Genomic DNA, 26,352 nt, shown 5'->3' on the forward strand with positions numbered 1-26,352 from the left:
TTAATCTCACAGTTACAGAGGGTCTAGTCCACGGTCAGTTGTCCCCATTACTTTTTGGTCTGTGGTGAGGCAGCAATTTATGATGGGAACATATGGCAGAGTAACCTGCTCACCTCATGGTGGCAGGAAGCAAAAAAGAGTAGGAGAGACTGGTGCCTCATAATCCTTTTCAAGGGCACACCCACAGTGATCTAAAACGTCTCACTAGGTCCAGCCTCTGAGAGGGTCTATCACCCTCCAATATCGCAAATCTGAGGACCAAACCTTTATCAACAGATGGGCCTTTCAAGGGACCTTCTAGATCCAAACTATACAGTAATACATTGGAAATTTCTAGAATCTAAATCAGATTTTGCAACTCTTTCTAACGTAGCTACTCATTATCTCCCACAGAAACTCTGTTTAGATGATACACAAGGTTCTTTGTGAGCTAGCTTAACTCTTTGGTATTGAAACATTGAAGAGGGTATATTTCAAATAAGTCTGAATACATGATCAAAAAAAGCATACTTTTTTTTTAATGGAAGAAGATGTAAGTTTTCAGGCTGTCATGTAATCCTTAGTACTGCATTTGCTTTCCTAATCCATTCTTAACCTTTTCCCTAAGAGATTTTGCTAACTTCAAATTCACATATGTTGGTCCTAAACTTCTTTAAACAAATTTATTCCTCTATATCAGCATCAGTTTGAAAATACTAGAGAGGCTACTTTCTTAGCTGCTTCCTTACCTGTTCTCTGAACTAGTTAAGAGGTTTGTATTTAATCACAGATATCCTACCTTTTTTCCAATTTGATTGTCCTTGTCTGTTCTATAAAAAATAGAGCAAGCACCACAGACTAGACTTGGATGTTTCTGGTTAGAAACAACTTGTATTCTCCTTTCACTAAACAGTGTAAAAGACACTAATCTTTCCTAACTGCCCACTAGTTGAGCCATGAAGTCCTTTCCTTTGCATTTGGGACTAAGGCAAATTGTTCTCTTAGGTGTGAATAACTTGGCCACTAGCATCTTAATTAAACATAAGACTGGGATCAGTGAGCCCATTCCTTACTTTTCTACAGTAAATTTGTACTTTTGTGTAACACTAGTTGGCTGTGTGTCTCAGTACCTTTCCCTGAGGGATACAGGAAGCAATTTATTTGTTTACCCACTTGGTATGATAAACAGCAAGGAGTGTGCACATGTGCAAAAGGGGCAAACTGGGATTTGGGCCCACCTTAATACTCCATCTAACTGGTTTTGTGTATGTTTACCCAAGCATCAGAAAGGGTCCAGTTGACCCAACCTATACCAGGATTTGTTTTAACAAATGTTTCTTTTGATTGTTCTGGTAGAAGTAACACAATTCAGTATAATAGCACATGAAAAAACAGATTTGTTAGTTTTGGAGGAGGTCAAATTGAATCATCAGATTACTCATGCATGAATGATGAAGATGATCCATTGTGGTAAAATATGTGCTTTCATAACAGAAGAGTGGTGGGGGTGATGATGATGATGATGGTGAAGATAACTTTGACACTGACCATGTGAGCCAAAGTTTCTGTAACAGTGAAATGGAGCAAGAATTGACTAGCACAGGGACAGGGAATGTAGACCTCCTTGATTCAGATGACCAACAAACCAGCAATGGGAATACATATTTAATTAGTCAAAATGTTGCAAAATGGCCATGCAACCTAATGGAACCATCCAAAAATATAGTGTGGGTCTTGGCAGGGGTGAAACATATTGGACAGAATACCAACACTGCCATTTGATGTTGGAAATTGTAATAGATGAAATGCTACAGGATGCTGTGAAATACACAAATGCTGAAATACAAGAAAAACGTTCTGTATACTCCAGTAGCTGTATTCAAAAATGTATTTATTATGACACTTCACTAGCTAAACTGAAAGCATCATAGGTCTGCACTTAGAAGGGATTCTCATGGTAATTGCAGAACTGTAAAAGACTTATGGAAATGCCATGGGTCAATATGTGGTGTAAAAATGTCTGCTTTTGTAGATGCAAAGACTTATTATACTTTTTGTTTTTTTGGTTTTTTTTTTTTTTTTGCCTTTTTGAGACAGGATCTTGCTAAGCAATTCAGGCTGGCGTTGAGCTCATTCTGTAGCCTAGGCTGGCCTTGAACTCTCAACAATCCTCCTGCCTCAGCTTCCTGAGTGCTGGGATTACAGGCATGCACAAAGGACTTATACTTTCAATTTAGACTTTTATCCTGAACTCAGTCACCAGGTCCTTATTGTATATTAATAAACTGAATGATGCTGTGAACAGACTTGTTGCTCCTGTCCCTCAAACTAATCAAACTGTGGGCTTCAATAATTGCTTTACCAGGGCTGGGGATCTAGCTCAGTGGCACAAGTGCCTGCCTGGCAAGTGCAAAGTCCTGAGTTCAACTCCCAGCACCCAAAAAATGCCCAAAAAACAACAACAACAAAAAACATTTGGTTTACCAGCTTCCAACTGATGTTACAGAGCACAAGTTGACCAGCATGGGAACTGTACACAGGAAGAAAACAAAAATTCCAAATGAAATGTTGCAATTCCAAAACAGAATTATATAGTACAATCTTTGGATTTCAGAGAGATGTAACATTGGCCTCTTCAGCAAAGAAAAACAAACTGGTACTGTTGATGTCAACATTTCAGCATGAGGAAATATTGATAGGGAAACTTCCATAAAACAGAAGGCTGAGATGGAAACTTTCAACAACAAACTGAAGGCAGAGTAGATATTTTTGATGAGTTATGCAGCAACTCTGATGTCACTTGAAACACAAAGCACTGGCCAATGGTTGTGTATTACTTGATCCTAAACATGTCCTGTGGCATAAATACTTTAATGGTTAAAAAGAAAATAACAAGTGAAAAATATCACAGAATTTTTGTATAGGATTGGGACTAGAGCTCCCAGTCCTCATAGAGATCATTTATGGCAGAGGAAAACAAAATATCTCTACCCAGGGAACTACGCAAAAATTTGTGAAGCACACTGGTGAACTGACAGGTGAACAGGCAGGCACAGCATGACAAAGACCTACTGCTACAACAGGAAAACAAAAAAGAGGTCAACTGTGCCCTCCAAGGAAGTACAGGAAGACAAAACATACATGATAACAGTGTAAGCGATACTTGTGTATGGAACATGCAGTTGTGTGAAGACTTCCTTAGGTGTGACAGTTGGGCAAAGCTTATTTCTGTGGTAGACTTTTGTTTGAGTTTACATTGTAGTTCACATAGCTTTTTATTTTTGATGATATATTTTAGGTTTTGTAAGCAAGCAATCAGCTGCTGTGAAAAACTTGATGTCTATTCTAAGCACTCATTACATGTTATTTATTTTATTGACATCTTATTTCAATGCTCATCTTATAAGTGCATGTTGTAAAATATAGTGGGCAGCTCCTGACAAAACAGGAAGAGAGGTGACAAGACTGCCTCATAGGAAAGGAAAGTTAAGCACACGTGCTGTCAGTGTATTTGAGATGTGGGGTATGGAACATACAGTTGTCATGTGTGAACACTGGCTTGGGTGTGATAGTTGAAGCAAAGCTTATTTCTGTGGTAGAGTTCTATTGATATTTTCATTGTAGTTCATATAGGAATTTATTTCTGATGTTCTCGTTTAGATTTTATAAGCAAGTACACAGCTGATGTGAAAATGTTGATGCCTATTCTAAATGCACAATACATATAAGAATTTAATAATTTATTTTATTGATATTTTATGTTCTTGCCAACTATACACTGTATAATAAGAACCTCCTGACAAATCAGCAATACCACTCAGATGTCATGTATGCCTTGCAAAAAGACCAGGAAAGGAAAAGACGTGTGCTGTCAGTGTATGGAACATACTGTTGTCATGTGTGCAGAAATCTTTAGGTGTGATAATTGAAGTAAATATTATTTTTTTTTGTAGACTGCTCCTGATATTTTCATTGTAGTTCATACTGGAATTTATTTCTGTCGTTCTTTTTTAGAATTCGTACACCAAAACCAGTCATTGAAAATTTTAATTTTTTTGATAAACACTCAATAAATATTAAAAACTCAATACTTTATTTTTGTGATTTTTTGCTGTTAAGTACTCATTGCTTAATATAATTAAACTCATAAAATTATAATTAAGAATTAAGCAATAGAAATATTATATAGAATAAACATGGGTCCTTCAGACCCAGATGTATGTGCCTTGATAACAAAATTAATCTTATATTCCAATGGCTACAGCCTGAGATCACTTTCTTAAAATCTAGAAGCACATTTAAAAATGCTGGATGTTGCACTTTCAGAGTAGGATATTTTTACAACCTCACATGTCAATTCATCTTAATGATTAATAAGCCTGCTGTCCAAAAACATTACCATTAATGGCATAATTTCTTTCTTTTTTTTTTTCTTGTTTGTTTTTCTTCTGGTACCAAGAATCGAACTCATGACCTTGCGCTGGCCAGGCAGGCACTGTACCACTGAGCTAAATCCCCAGCCCCCTAATGGTATAATTTCATGATGCAGATTAAGCCTGTTTCATGTTGTTTTGATGTCTGTGTCAATGGCCATGATTGCTCACTGTCTTGTTACCAAGGGGTATTGTTTTCATCCATTCTGTAGTTCTATCTTATAATCTTAAAAACAAAACAAAGACCCTTTGTACTGGTCTTTACAGTTCTCATGTCTCTTAAGGTTCTAAGACCTCCATATTTTTCTTTAAGTGGTGGCTTCACGATTACAAGTTGTTATGGAAGGGGCTTCAGTACCCCTGAATACACACTGAAGCTCACTTGCTGTCCTCATACTCTAGTTTCCAATTTTATAGGCCAGAAGAAGTACACTGGTAATTATTTACTTTGACTTACATCTTTTGCTGGCTTCCATTTAAATAGCTACAGTGCTTTTTGGCTTTTTTGTGATGTGGTGCTGTGAATCAAACCCAGGGCCTGTGCAAGGCAAGAATTCTACCACTGAGCCACATCCTCAGCCTGATAGCTACAGTTCTTATTTTCCTCTTTCTTTCACCTCCCCTTTTCCTCCCCTCCCTTCCCTTCTCCTCCCCTTCCTTCCCTTCCCCTCCCCTTCCCTTCTCTTTCCCTCCCTTCCTGCTCCCCTCTTTTTCATGTGCAGAAATCTTTAGATGTGATAACTGAATGTGATAATTTCATGGTACTTTGTATTGAACCCAGAACCTAGGGTCCTCACACTGAGACATATCTCCAGCCCCTTTTAAATTTTAAGACAGAGTCTCCCTGCTGGGCTTAAACTTGCTATGCTTTTGCCTCAGCTTCTCAGAGTGCTGGGATTACAGGCATGAACCACTACAGCTGGCTTTACTTTTCTTTTTGATAATTGGTTTGTTTCTTGTGTCATTCCCCCCACCATTCAATCTATGTTCTTTGCTTCTACACCTCTTTAATTGTCTAAAATCATGTTGAATTCCAGTGCTCCCTTATGGAAAATAGCTTCCGGAGTTGTTTGGGAGTATTACTTCCATCTTTTCATACAGGTCCTTCACAGTAGGCCCATGACAGTTTACTTAGATACCGGAAAGTATCAGTGAAAAAATTTGAGGGAGGGAATTTCACCCACATAGCAACAGACTACATAAAATACCTAGGAATAATCTGAAGAAGAAATGAAAGATTCATCCAAAGAAAAATAAAAAATCACTAGATAAGAAAAGCTTTCTCACAACTTTTATAGGTAAGGACTTAGTGGTTACCCTGAAGGTATTATAGTAAGTAAAACAAACGAATGCTAGAGTCTGACAGCTTATGATCCTAGTGCAGGACCCACTGCGGGGATGCGACAGCCACTTCATGGCTTTTAGCTTTCTAAATACGCAGAATCACAAACACTGGGAAAGTGCCACATCACCTGCAACTCCAGTGAAAATAGAAATGCTGTATATAATTCACATTTGGACAGGCTGTAGGGGTCGGACAGGCAATGTAGTTTCATTTTATGAAACAATATAGACATTTTTGTTCAGTGATTAAAAATGGTTATGAAATCTTATTGGTAGATTTTAATTGTGATTATTGATAGGTTTTAAATGTGACTGAGGCCAATAAACATTTTGCTTTAAAATAGTAAATTTTATGTAGCAAATTAAACAGTTTAATGTAACTAGCTCTAGAAACTATATTACTTTCACTTGGCTTATTATTATTATTTTTGTGGTACTATAGATTTTTTTTCAGTGCTCAGGTAAAGGACTTTCACACAGAGCTATATACTCTCCATGGGCCTTTCTTTGTTTCTTCTATTTTTTTTTTTTTTTTTTTTTTTTCCTGGACAGGATCTCACTGAGTTGCCAACTTTCCCAGGCCGGGCTCAAACTTGTGATCCTTTTGCTTCAGCATGCCACCCCCCACAAGTGCTGAGATTACAGGTCTGTGCTACCATACCTAGCTTTTTTTTTTTTTTTTTTTTTTTGAGAAAAATATAAATTTCTGTTGTCTTGGACACTTAAGATGAGTTTTTTTGAGGTAGTTTATTTTAGAGTAGTCAAAGATTTTGTCTTTTTTTTTTTGAGACAGGGTCTTGCTATGCAGTTCAGGCTGGCCTTGAGCTCACTTTGTAGCTCAGGCTGGTCTCAAACTTGCAATGGTCCTCCTGCCTCAGCCTCCCGAGTGCTGGGATTACAGGTGTGCGCCACCATGCCCGGTGCAAAGATTTTAAATATAATTATTTCACATAAAATTTTTCTTGAAGTTGCTATATATATAATATATATAATGTTAATATATTATATATTTATATAATATATATTATATTAATATAACATATTATACATATATATTATTATACATATACATACATATATATATGTCCCTGTCCCTGAGCAAAATACTCAATGCAAACACTTAACTTTTTGCTTGGTGTCACACGTTCAAAAGAACAGAGAAAATAACAAGCTTTCTATGCAAATCTGACTCTGCCATTTAACAGCTGTGCACTTTGGGGAAGGTCAATAAATCTCTCTGAGCCTTGGATTACATTCAACCTGAGCTACTCATTTTGCCAGATTGTTGAGAATACATGAGAGAGAAAATCAAAGCATGGATTATACACTATTAACTACAGCGAAGTTGTTACAAATTTAGTTTGTGATTTAAAAGAGAAGAACTAATATTTTTTGAGTGATGATTATGTGCTAGGTACTTCACAATTTTTCTCTCATTATTATTATTAAATATTATTCTGAAAAAAATAAATATTATTCTCATTTTACATTGATACATCAAAACTCAGAGAAGTTAAACTATGTACTCTTAGTGAACAATGATGAGCGAATGAGAGTTAAGTAGTTCATTTTGTGGTGTTTCCTACCAGACTCCCACAGTCTGAGCTAAATTATAATCATTGATACACTGTTCCCCCGGCCAAGTAGGCTCTGGGTACGGTAACTATAGTTTCTGAAAGCTGAAAAAACGTGAAAAAATTGTATGACTCCTTTCGTGCGTGTGTGTGTGTGTGTGTGAGTGTTTTCAATCTGCTGTGTCTGGAAATCATGTAAGTGACGAGCAGTTTGCTGGTGTCTTAAATGACCCTAAGTTGTTGTGCATTTCAAACTTGTCCAAATACGCTTCACATGCCACCTTTTTCTCCTTGCTGCCAGATTAGCAATGGCTGTTTCTTGCTGCTGTGAGTCTAGTGGTTAACCACTTTTCCTCATCATGAAGGGAGTGGTCTGGAGGGTGGGAAGCCAGACTGTTTCGGGGGCATCTCACATTTGCCACGGAAGAGCCATGTGCCTCTCTGGGGAGGTTACTTCACTTTTCTGCGCTTTGGTTTCCTCCTGTATGAAATGGGGGATAATAGCAATACCGACCTCATGAAGGGGTCACGAGGCATCAGTGAAATAAAAATGCTTCAAACAATGCCTGAAAAAGGTGTGCTCAATAAATATACGTTATTGCCATTCTCATTTGTTATTTTAAGTCTGCTAAGGACTTGGACACTAGACATTCAAGCTTATTTAAACTCTAAGTAAGGTAAAATTAAGTGATCTCTGAACACCTGACCAAAGGTCGGTTAGTAAAGTGTTTGAGCATTAATGCAGCTGTCTCATCCAGGCAGGAAAAAGCTTTACTGAGACCTCATTCTCTTAAGAAGAGCTGCTTATCTGACCTGCTTTCTCTGATTAGCAGGATCTTGACTCCCATTATGGGTTTAGACGGAGGATTTTAATGTTATGAAAAGTATTCGTTAACTCAAGCTTCTATAATTATGACAAAAAATGAAAATAGCTCAGCATGAAATATAAGCATATCACTTACAAGAAGCTATATTAAACATAAATATTACTCAAAAAATTTTAGATAATGTTCTGTTTCTTTCTGGTAGTGATCTCCAGTGCTCTTTGGTCAGAAATTAGTGATGCCCTTAGTCAGGAATGGATAAAGGAAATGTCTTTGTGCCCATTTTGTTTCATTCCTATTCTTTCATCATCCTGGTTTTCACAAGCTTTAGCATTTTTTTTGCACTTGTTCTAGCTGTCCTTCCTCTTTTTCCATGGTAGACCCATGCAATGCTAAAAAATTTTGGGCACTGTTGGCTTTGGACCAATTGTGAAGCAATGTCTTCTGCCTCTGAGATAGTAGTTGTGGGTGAACATTATTATGCCCAGAATATGACAGTTAATTAAAATATTTACTAAAGGAATGAATGATTACTTTGGTTTTCAGTGAGAAGGAAATAATACACACAATTTGAAAAAACCCTTGAGAATTTCCCTCTGAATTTCACAGGAATCATTGATCTTACATTGCTGTGTTTCCTATGCCACATGACCAGACATTATCCTGACCCTTCCAGCCAGGACCTGTATTGTTTGATGCGTACACAAATTCATAACACACAAGGTCATATACAAGTATACACAAGCTGTGGTCCTCGTGCTGGTAGGTCAGAGGTCTTTTGCTTGGTTTAACTGGAAAGGTAACATTGCTAAACAATACATTGCAGACTGAAAAGCAGCTGATGCGGTTGTTAACCACATTAAGATCTATTTAAATTGAAGTACTCATTGTTTTGAAGCCCTGAACTCATTTTTTATGGTCTATCTTATTTTTAGGCTAGTTTTGTTTGGTAGAACATTAAATTTACAAGTATCAAATGCACAAACAGTACTGTGATTTTTATTAAATTATAATATGCTTCCAGACATTTGATAAAGTATAAGGAAAAGGAGCAGTTACAAAATAAGTAACCTGAAATCAAAACTACTTCAAAACAAACTGAAAAGTTTGCTGTGAATGAAAAAACAATTAAAAATTAGTTGCTCCATCTAGTGGTGAACAGTTATATGATTTTCGTGAACAGATTTAAGCTTTTCATATTGAAGATTTTATTCAAATATTTTTTCTGATAAATAGACAAAGTATTAAATAGACTTACTATCATCTTGTGCCATTGAAATTAACAGAAAATAATACCCATATAAACATATAAGATACTGCTAATTAGTCTAAATATAGGTTTCACTTCTTAATATGAATAGAATTAAGGACATATCTACAACTAAATCAAATTTCAAATAATTCTTTCTTATTTAATCAGTCTAAGACTGGGCATCAGCACTGATATCTATATATATACCTAATGTATATCTGTATGTCATCCTAAAAGTATAAGAAAGTTTAAGCCTCATCTGAATTAGTACGAAGGAAGTACTAATAGGAGATCAGATGTTCTACAGTTCAGAGCAGGGGTTTTTGGACTCAGACCTTTCCAAGGCCTGAAAAATGCTCTGAGCTGTGTGTAAAACATCAGCCTTGTTAGAGGCTATTTAGGAACCAAGATTACATGCTTACTTAAATGTAATAAATTGGTGTGGTTAATCATAGGCTATAGGACAGGGTACTTGTATTCAAATTCTGGAAAGTATCTTTTAACTCTGTGTCCTCTGTATCTTGGTTTCTTCATTTATAAAATGAAAAAATACTACCTGATTCACAGAGTTGTGAAATTAAACACCACACAGAAAGCACTTAGGACTGGCAGAGAATAAGTACTTACTAAAAATTTCCTAGTGTCACTACTGACTTTATTTTGTGTACTTGTGTAATTTTTTGGTGTTGACTAGGTGTATAACTGAATGATGTCTAAGTAGTCAGTTTGGGAAGCCGTTGAGAATCTCTTGCATCCTTGATTCAGTGAAATGTTCCCATTCTGGAAGGAACTCTTTATTATATTAGCTAAAGTATAATAGCATGGGGCGTGATGGCACACACCTATAATCCAACCACTTTAGGAAGCTGTGGCAGAAGGCTTGCATGTTTAAGCCTAGCCTGGGCCACTAGGCGAGAACTTGTCACAAAACAAAATAAAACAAAAGGACTGAGAATGTAGCTCAGGGAAAAGGTCCTGGGTTCAATCTTCGGTATGGAAAAAAATAAAATAAAGTGTAATAGCAACCTAAATCCTAATTTAAAACATTTCTGGAGCCCACGTGGCTGGGCCGCGCAGATGCTCAGGGAGGCAGGCAGGCGCCAGGGGAGGCAGGTAGGCCACAGGCGCCCACTCCGGGAGGCCGTGTGGAAGACCAGGGAGGCAGGCAGGCTGCAGGCGCCCGCTCCGGGAGGCAGTGCGGCTGGGGAGTGGGAGCCCTTTGGGGCCCGGCGCACCCGGCCGCGCAGGCGCCTGGAAGGGCAGGCAGCAGGCACCCGGGAAGGGTGTGAAGTGCGCCGGCCCTCGGGCCTGCCACCACCACACAGTCAACAAACATCATGCCACAGAGAAGCACTAACACAATAGGCCCACCTGGAGATGTGCATGAACCATCCCTACATGGAGAAACCTCTGGGAAAATATGCCACATGGTGGGTCTCCCTTGGCCCTGCCCTTGAGAGCCAGAAAGTTCTGGAGTCAGCGGAGGAGCAGCTGATGAACAAGGACTCGAGAACGCTGGAGTGCCGATGCCCGACGACTCAGAGGTCGAGCTGACTGGGGACGCGGGAGCCATTCGGGAGCTGGAAACCAGGAGGACCTTTTGCAATACCTGGGGAGACTCCCTGGAGGCCATTCTTCCCTTGACTATGCGGGGTGTGGTGGAGGAGCAAGTGGAACTCTGGAGAGGTCTGCACTGGGACTTCGTGGATTACATGGGTGCCCAATATTCAGATTCTGAAGAATCACCTTCATGGAGAAGGTATGTGTCTAGGTTATCAGCATGGGACACTTTGCACTTGATGGTGCGGAGACTGACTAGCGGGCTGAGGACTTCATCCACATATTCCTGCCACCTGTGTTGATGGTTGGGGAGAGGACACTAAGTGGTTGTGGGATCCCAGTGTGCTGGGAGGCTAGAGAGAGCACCCCTCTGCTTTCTTAGACAAGAGGCATTGATAAAGCATACTTCCCTGCATTCCAGTTCAGTAGAGGGACAAACTATTCTTACAGATAAGTTTATTACTCAGTCAGCCCCAAATAGTAGAAAAAAGCTACAAAAAATGGCTTTTGCCCCAGATAGCTTACTTGAGATGTTAGTAAGAATTGCCTCCTCAGTATTTTATAGCTGTGAGGAGGAGGAGGAAGCCAAGGAGAGAAAACAAAGAGACCGAGAAAAAACGGCTGCCTTTGTTGCAGCACTAAGAGAAACAGACCCTAAGTCTGATTCTTGGGGTCCCAAGAAGAACTCATCAACTACATTCATCTGCTACTACTGTCAAAAGCCAGGACACCTCAAGAGGTACTGCCCTAAGAAGCCCCCTGGGCCATGCCCTGACTGTAAAGGTGACCATTAGAGGTCGGACTGCCCTCTGAAGCGAAGGCCCCAGAACTCAAACCCTCTCCTACCAGCTGGTCCAAAAGGAATGAAGGGGCCCAGGGCATACTCTGCCTTCTCCCTCTGGCCAGACTGTTATCTTCAAGGAGAAGCCCCATGTAATCATGACTAGAGAAGAAAAAGTAAACAGCCTATTGCTGGACACTGGTGCTAGTCTCTCGGTCTTTCCTTTCAATCCTGGCCTTCCTTCCAGCCATCATACCTCAGTGAAAAGAGTCACTGATGAGGAGGTAATATGCTATTTTTCACAACCCTTAGGCTGTAACTACTTGTTAGATCTTTCTTGCATATCTTTATTTTCCTGAGAAACCACTTTGCAAATACCAACATGTATTACAGCAGCCATTGATAATTTCCTACCAATCTGTCCATAACTCTGTAATGTTTCTATTGTTCCCATGCAGTTTTGTAAATGGATGTATGTTTATTACTATGTGTTTTGAACAACAACCATTGAGAATAGTCAATGATTATTTAATTGATCACTCATGTATAGCTGTATTTGTTTGCCCTAGAAACCACTTTGAAGAAACCAAAGTATAGTACAACAACCACTGATAATTTCCTACCATTTTTGTCTGTAACTCATTATTGTTTGTCTGTTTGTTTTCCTGAGAAACTATCTTGAAGATTCCAATAGGTAAAGTAACAACCACTGATAATGTCTTACTACTTTGTCTCTAATTCATTGAATGCCCTTATTGCTATGTTGTCCTTCTTTTGCTCTTTTAAATTAAAAAAAAAAAAAAAAAACACCAAACCACAAAAAACCATTTCTGTGGTCACTCATTCACTTTCCAAATTTGGCCTTCTTTATGAGAAGATTAGAACTCAACTGGAAAACAGATGTTGTTCTTGCTTCTGAGCATGCTCCAAATCTATCTTTTCCTCAGGACCTGGCTTTATTCTTTGCTGATAGAAAAGTTTGATGAGAAAAAAAGTTGAAGAATAGATCCCATGTGTCTACTAACATATATTTCAGGCAAATAGCACCCTAGATTGACCATGTTAGACTACATTTTTCACAGTTCTTGGAAGGATGTCTGCCATGAAAATACCTTCCTTTTTCTAACATCTGATTGGTGATTTCCTCAAACATATCTGAGAGTGTTTTAAAGCATGGGCTATAGAACCAGAAGGCCTCATTTTAAATCTTCGCTCCACCAATTAATAGTTAGTGATCTCTATGAGCTCTTGTTTATTTATTTGCAAAAGAGAAACAAAAATTTCTCAAAAATTGCTATCCTCAAAAACTAGTCTTTAAATTAAATTGACTGATATATATAAAGTACTTAGAATAGTGCCTGGTATATAGTAAGTTTATGTAAGGGTTTGTTAGTACAGTTACTATTTTTGTTTGTTCATTTGTTTTTGAGACAGGGTCTTGCTATGCAGTTTAGACTGGCCTTGAGCTCACTTTGTAGCCCAGGCTGGTCTCGAACTTACCATGGTCCTCCTGCTACAGCTTCCTGAGTGCTGGGATTACAGGCGTGCACCCCCATGCCCGGCTACAGTTATTATTTGTAGATTTTCATTATTCTATGAGCATGAAATGTTGCATACAAATTCAACATAATTTAAGAAGGAGGCTTATTTCTCTTTTACCTGTTTTGTGACACTTTCCTTTTTGACTCTGGTCTATGAATTTTCTTTGCCTCTTTTCAATGTTTTATTTCTATTTTTTTTTCTTAGATGGTATAGCCCCCTTCAGAAAATCTTTTCTCCTATTAATACAATTTCCTCTAACCCTTTCACTTCTTACCAGAGAACTGCTTAAGGATATGAGCTAGGATTACTCTTTATGTGTTTCTGAAGACTTACATGGAGCTAGATCCACAGTGGATGCTCAGTAGACATGTGTGAATAAAACACACTGAAAAACTAACTTGAACTTGCACCTGTAAGATTGATCACCTTAGAAAATTCTTAGAATTATAATTATTTTCCATTTACTTAGCAGTTACTACATTCCAGGCTGTGTGCTAAGGATTTTATGTAGTATGACCTGACTTAATAGCATCAGCAGTTTTTGAGGGGTAAATTCTATTAGTTTCTTCTTAAAAAGATTTTTTAAATTGATGCAACTGTATGTACTTATCATGTATTGTTTTGAAGTACATATACATTATGGAATGGCTAAATCAAACTGATTGACATATATGTTCCTTAACGCTTATTGTCATTGTGTGTACACGTGTGTTATGAGAACCGTTAAATTCTATTTTCAATAACTTCAAGAATATGATACATTGCTATCAACTATCATCACTATGCTGTAAGATAGATCTCTTGAAGTTATTCCTCCTTACTGAAGTCTTGTATTCCTAGACCGACATCTCCTCAACCTCTCAGGTTCTGATGAGACGTATTCTACTTCTGTGAGTTCAAAGTTTTTAGATTCTACATACAATGACTGTACAGTATTTGTTCCTTTGTCCTGTGTGAATTTGCTTAACATTAGTGTCTCCAGGTTCATCTATGTTGTTCCAAAGGACAAAATTTCCTTCATTTGAAAAGCTCAGTTGTGTTCCATTGTGTATATGTACATTTTCTTTATCTGTTCATTCATTGATGAACACGTAGGTTGATTCCTTGGCTATTATGAATACTGCTGCAACAAATATGGGAGCACAGATATTTCCCTGAGATGCTGATTTCATTTCCTTCAGATATATCTAGTAATGCGATTGCTAGATCTCCATTAGCCTCAATTTACAAATTAGGAAGTTGAGTTTCAGAAAATATAAATTACTTGGCCAAGGTGTCACTTCTAATGCCGAAGTATCTTTTCTCAGAAGAGCCTCTATTGATTATTGGACAACTCCTTCATTTCTTTTTGCCTCTTAATGTTTTGGTCTTCTGTTTCCTGCAAGCAAGCACATTTCCTGAACTTCCCTAGAGACTTACACATTTCAGAAGTTGCAAGTTCAACAACAAATGCCACACAGAGAGAGCATCAAAATAGGTATGACCTGCACCTATGAAGGAGATCTCACTTAACTGCATCTATGAGGGAGGTCTCACTTAACAGCAGGCCAGTTTCCCAGGGAAGGAGCCCAGAAACTGTCACCCAGTTTCTGTGTGGCCAGTCAGAAAAGCAGACCTAACATTGAAATGTATTCTGATTTTTCAAGAGTAGCTGGAAATCTTTATATATAACTTTTAAATTCCAAGCATGAATTTCAAATGTCTACAATTTTTATTTTTATTTTTATTTTTTATTTTTAAAACGTTTTTTCCATTACTGGGAATCGAACTCACGACCTTGCACTTGCCAGGCAGGCACTGTGCCGCTGAGCTGAATCCCCAGCCCCTCCAATTTTTAAAATATCCTGTTCGGACACACAAAACAGGCCCATGGGCCATATCCCATAAGGCCATTGGGCACCAGTGTGAGACCTCTTACCTGTATGCTGATTACACCTAACTTGCTGGTTTTTCTGCTCTAGAACTCAGCCCCAGGCTCAGTGACATACATAGGTATGAGCTGCGAATAGTTGACACCAGCCTAGGGGCTATGTAGATAACTCAAGATTCTTTTACAAAATTCTGGCATCCGGGTTCTAGCCCCTACTTCCATTCAATTGGCTTTCTTCTAATCTGCCTAAAGCTAAACTCCAAACTCTGAGAGGGTAACGACCTTGTCTGTTTTGTGACAGAAGCATCCCTAGGCTCTGGTATACTGCCTTCGCACACAGTAGGTATTTAGTAGCTATTTGTTAATTAACTCAGTGTTCCATCTTGCATGTCATCCATTCACCCCAAATTTAGTACATATTGCAGATCTGAATGGGTTTCTAAATCAGCTTTCTTCTAAATGTCCTCATTTCTATTAATGGCATTATTATGTTCTTATTCACACAGGCTTTGGCAGTTTGAATTATCTCCAACGTCTCTTATTTTTCCCATCCAGTCTGTCACCACGGCCAGGTAACCCTCTGTGAATGATGTTGATTGTTGTCTCTCTGTCCTTCCCTTCCCTACAGCATGCTGGCCCAAGACCCTCTTAACCTCCCACTACTGAGACTACTGCAATGGTTGCTTAACTGTCCCTCTCAGGGTTTTCCCTCCCTAATGTATTCTCTGTCTCACAGCAAATGAGGGACTTTAGCTCCCTACTGAGAAAAACATTAGGGTTCTCATTCGTAATTACTGAGTCCAGACTTAGATTTAATTGTACATAGGCCAAAAATTATTCATGCCTAGCACATCAGTCTTAATTCCTGTTATGTACCACACAAGTTCTCTGCTTTAGTCAGACTGGTTTCATTGATCGTTCTTGAAAACACCAACCTGGAGCTTTTTTTTCTTTGCTTTCAAGCTATCATATTTTCTTAGTGTCTTCCAGTCAAATACTGTAACTCTTATCCCACATTTCTGTTTTTAGTTTTTTTTGTTTGTTTGTGTTTTTTTTTTTGTGTGAAATGAATGACTGTCTTTCTTTCCTCCTTATACAAAGTTTCCTGACCTTCTGGCATACTCAGTCTATCATGCGTGTGGACCATATTCCATACACTGTTTGGTAGAAAGGCAGTACAGTACAGTACCCAAGCAGAGCCTGTGGCTGGACAGCTGATTTCAAATCTTGACTTCAAATGAACTCAAATCCTGCCTCTCACTGTCCTGGTGACTTTTGGCAAGTAACTGGATCCCTCTGTGCCTTAACGATCTTATCATTACATTAAGGATGGAAATGATGCCTATCTCACAGCATTGCTGAGAGGACTGAATGAGTTGTTTTGTGTAAAACTGTATTACCAAGGTGCTCAGTAAGTGCATTTTGAGGAATGGGATCAAATGCTTGGCTTTGGAACAGGGTGTGATGCTGCCACCCTATAATCACAGCACCCTGGGAGGCTGAGGCAGGAGGATTGCAAGTGCTCAAGCCCAGCTCTGGCAACTTAGTGAGACCTTGTCTCAAAATAAAAATAAAAATGGGGTGGTGATGTAGCTATCCCAATGCAAAGACCTTAAGTGGAAACCCTACTACTGTAAAACAAACAGATAAACAAACAAACCCTTCCCATTTACTTTTTCCCACATGTAAATAAATAGAAAAGTATCCTTTTGATATTTTAAATCAGTAGTGTCCCAATTTTCCCACACAGCCACCCCACCCTGCATTACAGGGCATCGTGATTTGTTTCAGAGTGGCAGGTGGGGAGTATGAAAAGAGGCCGCTGGTTCTGTGGTGTGCTGGTGTGTGGAGAAATACTAAGGGTGGAAGAAATCTCTCAGAATAATGTGTTCTAACTCTTGCTCCAAAGACTTTTAGTTTTTTCGCTTACTGGATGATCACAGTCCCTTGTCAGAAGTGAAAAGACAGGCTAGATTAAGAGGAAAGGGAGTAGAGTAAATGAGATGTAGAAAGCCAACTAATTGTCATGGGAGAAAGCAAATCAGAAGCTGGAAACTGACTTAGGAACAATAAAGGTATGAGATTAAAAATGAATAAGAGATGGCGCCATACAAAATAAATTTGATTTTTCAAGGCAGGAAACTGTGACTCATTTAGTCTTTGAGAAGCAGAATATTACCCAAAACAGTAAAAATAATGAGTACAGAAGGGTATATGATATGGCCAGCTGCGGGAATTTCTAGGCTGGCTTCTGTGCTAATTATTAAGTATCCCAGCTCTCATTCTATATGCAAACTACACATCCATAAACCTCTCTGTAGCAGGACGAGACATAGGAAGATATTCAAATACCAAAGTAACTATGGAAATGCGAGGAACAAAGAAAAACTCTTGAAAGTCTCTGGGTAAAGATAAAAGAAACACAGAATAAAGAAGATCTCACAGCAGGGCCTTGTGACAGATCTCCAAATCAGGAAGTCAGGGAAGATGAAGTGGAACAGAGCCAAATCTCCACATCCGGGGAGATGGTCCATAGATTTCAACTACCCAGTTAACTTTCAGTTAACTCACTCAGGAGAACAGAACTGGAAGCACATAAAACATAAGTTTAATTCTCTCAGTAAATGATGCGGAAAAGAGGAGCAAGAATTTTGAAACTGGGCAGACATTTTAAGGAAGATTTTATAGACTACTTCAGTATCTCAACTTGAGAAAGAACAATTCTGGATTAGCCAAATTCTAGGACTGAAAATTATTTCCAAATGTTAGAAAACCAAACTCGAACTTACCTCATATATATATATAGAGACAGATAGATAGATAGATAGATAGAGACGGAGAGAGCTACACTAAACAAATTGTTTGAATGAAGATTATAAACTGTACCAAACCAAATAAAAGACAATAGACCTCTATGTTTGGGTGATGTATACCTTAAATTTTTCTACGTAACAAACATACAAATTTAAGGGTCTAAATTTGGACCCTCCAAATTTAAGGGTCTTTACATGGTTTCTTTTCTTCTTCTTCTTCTTTTTTTTTTTCCTGTCTGTTCATGTGTTTCTCAAAGGTTAGGGCTAGAATTTACTCAGTTATTTCCTCCCCATTTGGTCAAATCAAGTGTCAATGTCAGCTTAGATTTAGTGGGTGGGGAAATTGATTTTTCCTCTTAGTGGAAGATATGCAGAGAATTTTTGTACATGGCCATTTTGATTTTATTTTATAATTTAGGCTCAATTACAAAATAAACAACAGACATGAAAGAATATAATTTAAATAAAAACTGCTAAATTTTCTGCAAAGTATTATTATTTGTGTAGCCAAACAATTGTTCTTTTCCTCCTTTTCCAGTGTGGTCTTGGCGTATGTCCTCATGAGGAAATTCGGGATGATTCTAGCATCCTGGGTCCATTGGCAGGGTGTTTGAGATGCTGGCTATGCTACTTCCTTTTAGCTCTTTGAATTCAATATCTCAGGTGTGTGTCTGCTACCAATTCAGCGACATTTAAAGTATACTGAATTTCTGAAAGATTTTTCTCTGTGCCATAAATCTTGTGATAATATTTGTCGTTAGCTCAAGCACTGACTGATCCACTGCTCAAAAAAAATCACACTTCAAATCAGTAACACAGTTTTATCTCCTTAAATCTTGGTACCAGAGAGCTTAAAGAGAAATAGTAAAGCACACATAAAAAATTCAGCTATCTTGTTCATGCAGTTCTGTGAAACCCTCACAAGAACTCAACAGTGATGATGTACTGAGGGATCAGCTATTGTTTGTAAGAAACATCTTGGTGGTTCCACAAAACATGGTTCCTCTTTAAGGAGCGTATGCACAAAATGTCTCTCCTGACCCTGCCCTGATGACCTCTTCACATTAGATATCTCTATCTCTAGGCCCATGACTAACTGGTTCAGAAGTGTCACCTGACCTGAGTTAGGCCAATCAGTTTGTCTCTTATTAACTGGAAATAGTGCAGGAAGAGAAACAGGGTTGTTAGTAGCTGAAATATATTGCCGTATTCTTGAAAGAAGGCCTATAACTTCTTACGGAGGCAATGTCCTTGTTCAAACCCACCCTCCTCTTTTATTTTTTCAGTGCTCAGGATAGACCCCAGGGCCTCCCACATACTAGGCGAGTTTTCTGTCACTGAGCCATACCTACAGTTCTTCCTACACTTTTTGAACCTTTGTTTAGTTCTTACTGCCAGTATTCTTTCAATACATTTTCTGTTTTTGCTCATATGACTACAATTAATGGCTGCTGTTATCAAAAGAAACTTAGCTGGCAGAGGAGAGCTAGCTACGCGTGGGATTTCACTCATTCTTTCATTTGACAGTCATTTATGGGGACCTGTAACACATCAGCCAAAGAGCTAGGCATGCAAGTAAGAGGAGGTGCTGTGGAGAGATAGTGCTGCAAACGTGTAATTACACTAAATTGTGAGAACATTCTAGTGGGGATGCTTGCAGAGTGATGTGGGAGTACAGATAAGGGTATGAGTGAACTCTGGGTAGGCTCCAGAGCTGGGGTTAATCAGCTTGGACAAGGATATAAACTAAAGACTAATCCAAAACTACGCAGAATATTCATGCCACCTCATTACATTGCAGTGGCAGCGAATGAAGAATTTCTGCACAGAGACTGAAGACCAGCTGTTCTCAATATTGACTCGGCTCTGCAGAGTGGAAACTGATTTGAATAGCATCATGAGAGACTTAGATTACAGATGAGAGAATTTTCTGACAGTGAGTGTTGCTAATGTTGGGAGGTTGTAGAATCTTTTCCTCTGGACATTTTAAATTTTCATTTTTTATTTTAAAGAATAAAAGAAGGATAACATAATAATAGGGGGGACTTAGCAAATTACAGACAAAATGGTAGGAAATTATCAATGGTTATCGTTTTACATATTATTATCTACAAAATAGTTTCTCAGGAAAACAAATAGACAAATAATAGTGAGTTAGAGACAAAAGAGGTAAGAGATTATCAAGAGTTGTTGTGCTATACTTTGGTATCTTCAAAGTGGCTTCTAAAGAAAATAAATAGAGCTATACATGAGTGACCTACTGAAAAATCATTAACTATTCTCAATGGTTGTTGTAGGAAACACATAATAATAAACATACATTATGAAATAGGATAGGAACAATACAAACAACACAGTTATGGATAGATTAGTAGGAAAATATCAATGGCTGCTGTAATACGTGGTGGTATCTTCAAAGTGGTTTCTCAGGAAGACAGAGATATGCAAGAAGGATCTAATAAGTAGTTACAGCCTAAGGGTTGTCAAAAATAGCATATTACCTCCTCACCAGTGACTCCTTTCACTGAGGTATGATGGCTGGAAGGAAGGCCAGGATTGAAAAGAAGGACCGAGAGACTTGCACCTGTGACTAGCAACAGGCTGTTTTCTTGTTCCTCCATAGTCATGATTACCCAGGACTCCTTGATGGAGATGACGGTCTGGCCAGAGGGAGAAGGCAGACCATGCCCCAAGCCCTCTCATTCCTGTTGGACTAACTGGTAGCATGGGTCTGAGCTCTGGGGCCTCCACCTCAGAGGGCAGACTGATCTCCAGTGGTCTCCTTTGCATCCAGGGCATGGCCCATGGGGCCTCTTAGGGCAGTTCCTCTTGAGGTAGCCTGGCTTTTAACAGTGGTAGCAGATGAATGCAGTTGTCGAGTTCTTCTTGGAGCCCCGGGAATCAGACCTGGGATCTGTTTCTCTTAGTGGTGCAGCAAAAGCAGCTTCTTTTTCTCAGTCTCTTTGTTTTCTTTCCTTGGCCTCCTCCTCATTATGGCTATAGAATACTGAGGAGGCAATTCTTACTAACATCTCAAGTGAGCTATCTGGGCATTTTAAAAATAACATAGCTCTTCATCTGCCTGAGGTGACTTTATTGTCATGCCATCTAATGTAGAGAGGTAGAAGATAACCACTCAAGGTCTTTGCTAGTTTGGATTTTTTTTTTTTTATAACACAGTCATTTAAAAAGACTTTGTAGAAAGAGCAGTTTTAGCTTCTCAGCAAAACTGAGACAAAGGTATAGAGGTTTCCTATACCCTTCTACCCCTGCACACAGATTCCACCATTATCAGCATCTCACAGAATGTGTTCCTCTCACAACTGGCGAACCTACCTGGCATATCATTTTCTCTCAAAGTTCATAGTTTAAAGTTTACTCTTAGTGTGTTGTATATCCTCTGGGCTTTTATGAATCTATAATGACATGTACCCACTATTATAGTATCATGCAGGAGTTTTGTTGCTCTAAAATTATCCATATTCAACATATTCATTCCTCTTGCCCCTCCCCCAATACTTGGTAACTACTAATCCTTTTACTGTCTCCACAATAAATGTCACATAGTTGAAAAAAAAACAGTACTTAACTGTTTAGATTGGCTTCTTATGTGTAGTAATAAGCACTTAAATTTCATCTATGTCTTTTCATGGACTGATAGCTCTTTTATTTTTAGCGTTGAATAATATTCCATTGTCTGGATGTGCTACAATTAGTTCATTTACCAACTAAAGGACATCTTCATTGATTCTAAGCTTTAGCAATTGTGAATAAAGTTGCTATAAACATCTGTATGAAGGATTTTTTTCATGGACATGTTTTCTTTTTTATTTTTTTTAAGAGTAGGAAATTTTACTGGGGAAAAGGTATGGGAAATAGGAATATTCCTGAGAGGAAGGAGGAGTCCCTAATGTGGGTTGTTACAGACATGTTTGCAATTCCTTTGCAACACTCATTTTTAAAGAAAACTATCAAACTGATGATAAAATTAAGAACAGAGAGGTAATAAAATGGGAAAATAAACTATCAATTCCTTTTGGGGTGAGCATGAGACAAAAAGATCAAGACATTATTTTAGACATTATTTTTAAGGCACATGGTCCATTGGTTGCTTTAGCAGTTTCTTGATGGGCACTCAATTGGTTGCCAACTAATAAAGGGTTCTACCTTTCCTTCCTAACCTCTGGTCCTTTAGCTTTTCTTAATTCACTTTACAACCAATCTCGTCTTATAAAATATTTTGTGTATGTTTATAAAGGTGTAGAATAAAAGAATAAAGTAAACATTAAGTATTTGCAACATTCAGAACTCAAATTTGTCTTTTTAAAAGTTAGATACATTTTACTTCTTTTTTAGGGAGGTGCAGAGCCTTGCTGTGCAATCCAGGCTGGCCTTGAAGCCACTACGGTGTGCTGCCCTTGATCCTCCTGGCTCAGCTTCCCGAGTGTTGGAAGTACAAGCGTGCACCACCATACATGGTTACTTCTATTTTTTGAATTTTGTTTTCTTCCATATAATTGATTTCATTTGTATTTTTTCATATGTTGATGTATTCCCTACATCTAATAGCACTTCAGCACATTCTGTGAGTCTATAGATTTTAATAAGTGTAATGAATGGGGAGGGTAGAATGGAGTGGACAGACAGATGCTCTGGGGACATCTGTGGTGGGCTGAAACCATTACCTCTAAATCTACTCTCTGGGGCCTCCTCATGCTGTTCTCAAAGACAGATCCTTTCCTCGCCTCCTCTGCCCTCCCTTTTCTTCCTTTCTCTTAAAGAGACTATCATGAGTTTAAAATGAACATCAATGCATGTATTCAGAGCATATTAACTCTAGTCGGGCTGAAGATAAAATATATGACTGGAAATTAAAAATAGAACATTTAGTTAGGTAAAAAAAAATTGAATCAAGCACAGGAATGCATGCTGTGATTTCAGCTGCTCTAGAGGCTAAAGCAGAGGAATCACAAATTGAGCCAATCTGGGCAGTTTAGTGAGACCCTGTCACAAAATAAAAAAATAGGAAGAACAGAGGCTATAGATCAGGGATAGAGCATCCCTGGTTCAATACCCAGTATCTCAAAAGAAAAAAAAGTTAGATAACATTTTGTACAATGTGCCTTGAAGTCAGATGACCATGGACTGAAATCTCTGAAACTGGAATCCAAAATAACCTTTTCTTCTATAAATTGCATATGTCAGGTATTTTGTCCTAGCAGTAGAAAATCTGTGTATACACTATGTGTAGATAAACCAGGGTAATTAGCGTTTCCATTTTCTCAAGCATTTAGTTATTTGTGTGTGTTTGTGTGTATGTTAGGAATGTTTCAGTTTCTCTCTTCTAGTTCTGTTGCTTGTTTGTTTTTTGAGACAGGGTCTCACTATGCAGGTCCAGGCTGGCCTTGTGAACTTGAACTTATTGGGGGGCCCAGGCTGGCCTTGAATTAGTGGCAATCTTCCTGCTTTAGCATACCCAGTGCTGAAATTACAGGCATGATGCCCAGCTCTCTTCTAGCACTTTCTAAAATGTATAATAAGTTAGTAGGAACTATAGTCACCCCTACCTTTAATACATTAAACTTTTTACCCATCCTGTGCCTCACAATATTTATCTAGTCCCTCTTTTCTTCCTGTGGTAAAAGAATTCAGGGATAATTTTTCAGTGCCTAGGTAATACCTTCTTTTGGGATGAGAACACTGCTGAGAAAGGTCTTCTTTTTATACAGATTATAAAAGGTTAAAAGAAAGGTTACTGTGTGTCTTGATTTGGAATCTCCTCAGGAGAGTTTGTCTTGTAATCCTTTTTTGCCAGGTCATATTTTTCACTAGAAATATGAAGGGTCAGCTGAACTCCAGAGTTTTTGACTTTTCTTATACAGCTCTTGGAATTACCAGCTCAATGATATCTCTATTTAGTGACATTTAAAAGGAAAGGATATCTCCTCTGTAGTGTTTCTAAGATAAACAAAAAACATACACATCTCCCTTCCCCGTTTTTCTTTGAGGTGATTTACAAAGTTAGAATCTGGCAGCTGCTGGAAAGGAAGGCTTTTCTTGTTTAATATTCTACTCGGGACTGAGCTTCCCACTGGACTTTGCACTCTGAGCATCTAGACTCTGGTACCCTGATAGTTGATCTTATGAAATAATTTAAGTTGAAAAAATTTGCAAAGTTATGATTTTTTCATAATCTTTTAAAAAATAAAATAAGTTTTAACTAAAGAGCTGCAAAAGCTATAATATACCCTACGGTGTAGCAGAATGGCCCAGCTTATTATACTTTCAAGTGACAATGAGGGTATCTTTTATTTTTTGGACAAAGATCAGGTATATAGTATTGTCCAAAACCTGAAGAGGTGCTGTTTGTTTCAAGTGGGATAGAGGGACTTTTAGCAGTTCCTTTGATGGCATATACTTAGTGAAGAACACTCAAAGTAGTCAGATATCCATTTATATGACCCACACAGGCACAGCAGAGCTAGGTTTTATTCAGTGATCAAGAGGGACTGTCAGATGTGTTGGGAATAACAGACCAGACCAATACTTTAGAAGAAGTGCTATTCAGTGCTGTTGGCAGTGCTTTTTTTAATGCTATGTATTCAGAATGTATGTTTATGTAAATTCAGTTTTATTTTTTCCACAGTGCTATGAAACTAATGAAGCTTAATGTCAGGATCCCTCATGGCATGGATCTTTCAGTGTGTTCATGTACTCATGTGTATATGTGAAATTTGAGAAAGTTGCATAATTATAACTTGTTAAGAGTGCTAGGTCATTCTCATTTGACGTCCTGTGGTGTATAATTGAATGTGTGAGCTTGGCTTGGCCATAGGGATATCTGGATATTTGGTCAGATATTATTCCGGGTGTGTCTGTGAGTGTATATTTGGTTAAGATTGACTCAAATTAGTAGCTTGAGTAAAGCAGATTGTGCTCTGAAACGTGACTGGTCCTCATCTAATCAGTTGAAGTTCTGAAAAGCAGAAGAAGGTTGATCCTCCTGTGTCTCCTCAAGTAACAGGGAACTCTTGCCTGACACTTGAACTGAGATATCAGTCTCTTCCTGCCTTCATATTTGAACTGAAACATTAGTTTGCATGGGTCTCAAGGTTTCTTGGGTCATTTTCTTGTCCAATTGAAGATTTTGGGACTTGTCAGCCTCCATAATCATGAGAGCCAACTCTTTATAATTCCTTCCCCCATGGAGATAGAGATAGAGATAGAGATAAACACATTCTGCATAACCTTGACTAATACAGATTTTGGTTCCAAGAGATTTCTAGAGGAATGGAGCTTAAAGGATGACTTTTCTAAATGGGCTCTGTAGTTTTGGGATGAGCTACCTAATCTGATTAGATTTTGAAGTGATAAATAAATTATTCTGTTTCCAATATTCCAGGGCATGATATGGCATGAGAGGTATGGAAATATCACTATTTTATACATATAATCCATCATTTGTAAGAAAAAGGATCCGGTGATGGTGTATATGATACTCTTAAATATTTTTGGTAAACTAGTGAACATAATGGGATTGACTGGTTGCTTCTAATGTCAGTTGACAAAGTGGAGAAGGAAAGTAGTGAGCACAGGGATTTGATTTACCAACTCAACTACTGCATAAGTGACCTGAAATCTTCAATGGGTGCCATAAAAGAAAATCTCATCTCTTATAGCTGCAGGGCTGAGATTACTGAAAATCAACCTCAGAATCTTATCCTGGGACAAATTGCAATCCCACTTCCATAGGGAGTCTGTTGCTAAAATCGGGACATTGATTGGGAAGAACGTTATCCTGGAAGTTGGAATGAGGGTGTATGGGAAGACCCTGACGAGGATGGGGACATTGAAGTCACTAATTCTGATAAATCTTCTTTGCCAAAGAAATCTCCCTAACCTCATTGCAAGCTTCCTTTTGGTCTCTCTGATAGGATTAGCCTTCTGCTTCCTGAAGAAACTGTAATGGCTTCCCCTTGGGCAGTTGTCACTGTAAGACAATGCTGAGTCTCCTCAGCATTCACTGCTACCACACGTCTTTGATTTTTTATATTTATTTAATTTTTATTTTATTAGTACATGTTCCAGCACATAAGAATTGTATTCATCATGGGAAATCAGAACATGTACACAACACATCCTAATTCTTTTACCTCCCCTTCTCCTCCTCTCCCCTCCCTCTCTCTCCAGCTCTTGGTCCCTTTCCCATTTGAAAAATAGGTACTAATAAATCCATCTTTCATTTTGTGCTTAAGTTTTTTTATACTTTAGGTTTATCATATAAGAGAAACTGTGTAATATTTAAGATTCTGTGTCTGGTATATTTCACTGAATATTTGTCCGGCGCCGTTTTAGTAAGAACTTAGTCGCAAATGAGTCA

The 26,352-nt window shown here is 38.3% G+C and overlaps 1 long non-coding RNA gene across 1 annotated transcript in view; it reads left to right on the forward strand.

Annotated features, from left to right (window-relative positions):
- The first annotated feature begins 15,665 nt into the window (after window positions 1–15,665).
- Window positions 15,666–26,352, forward strand: part of LOC102017469 — a 75,656-nt gene continuing 64,969 nt past the window's right edge. Inside the window, exons 1-3 of the long non-coding RNA XR_260957.1 lie at window positions 15,666–15,731; window positions 18,511–18,635; window positions 19,774–19,908. This is a non-coding gene — a long non-coding RNA (uncharacterized LOC102017469). The remainder of the gene's footprint in view (window positions 15,732–18,510; window positions 18,636–19,773; window positions 19,909–26,352) is intronic.

This window comes from Chinchilla lanigera, unplaced genomic scaffold (genome assembly GCF_000276665.1).
Source record: "Chinchilla lanigera isolate Chin_1 unplaced genomic scaffold, ChiLan1.0 scaffold00022, whole genome shotgun sequence".
NCBI classification, from domain to species: domain Eukaryota; kingdom Metazoa; phylum Chordata; class Mammalia; order Rodentia; family Chinchillidae; genus Chinchilla; species Chinchilla lanigera.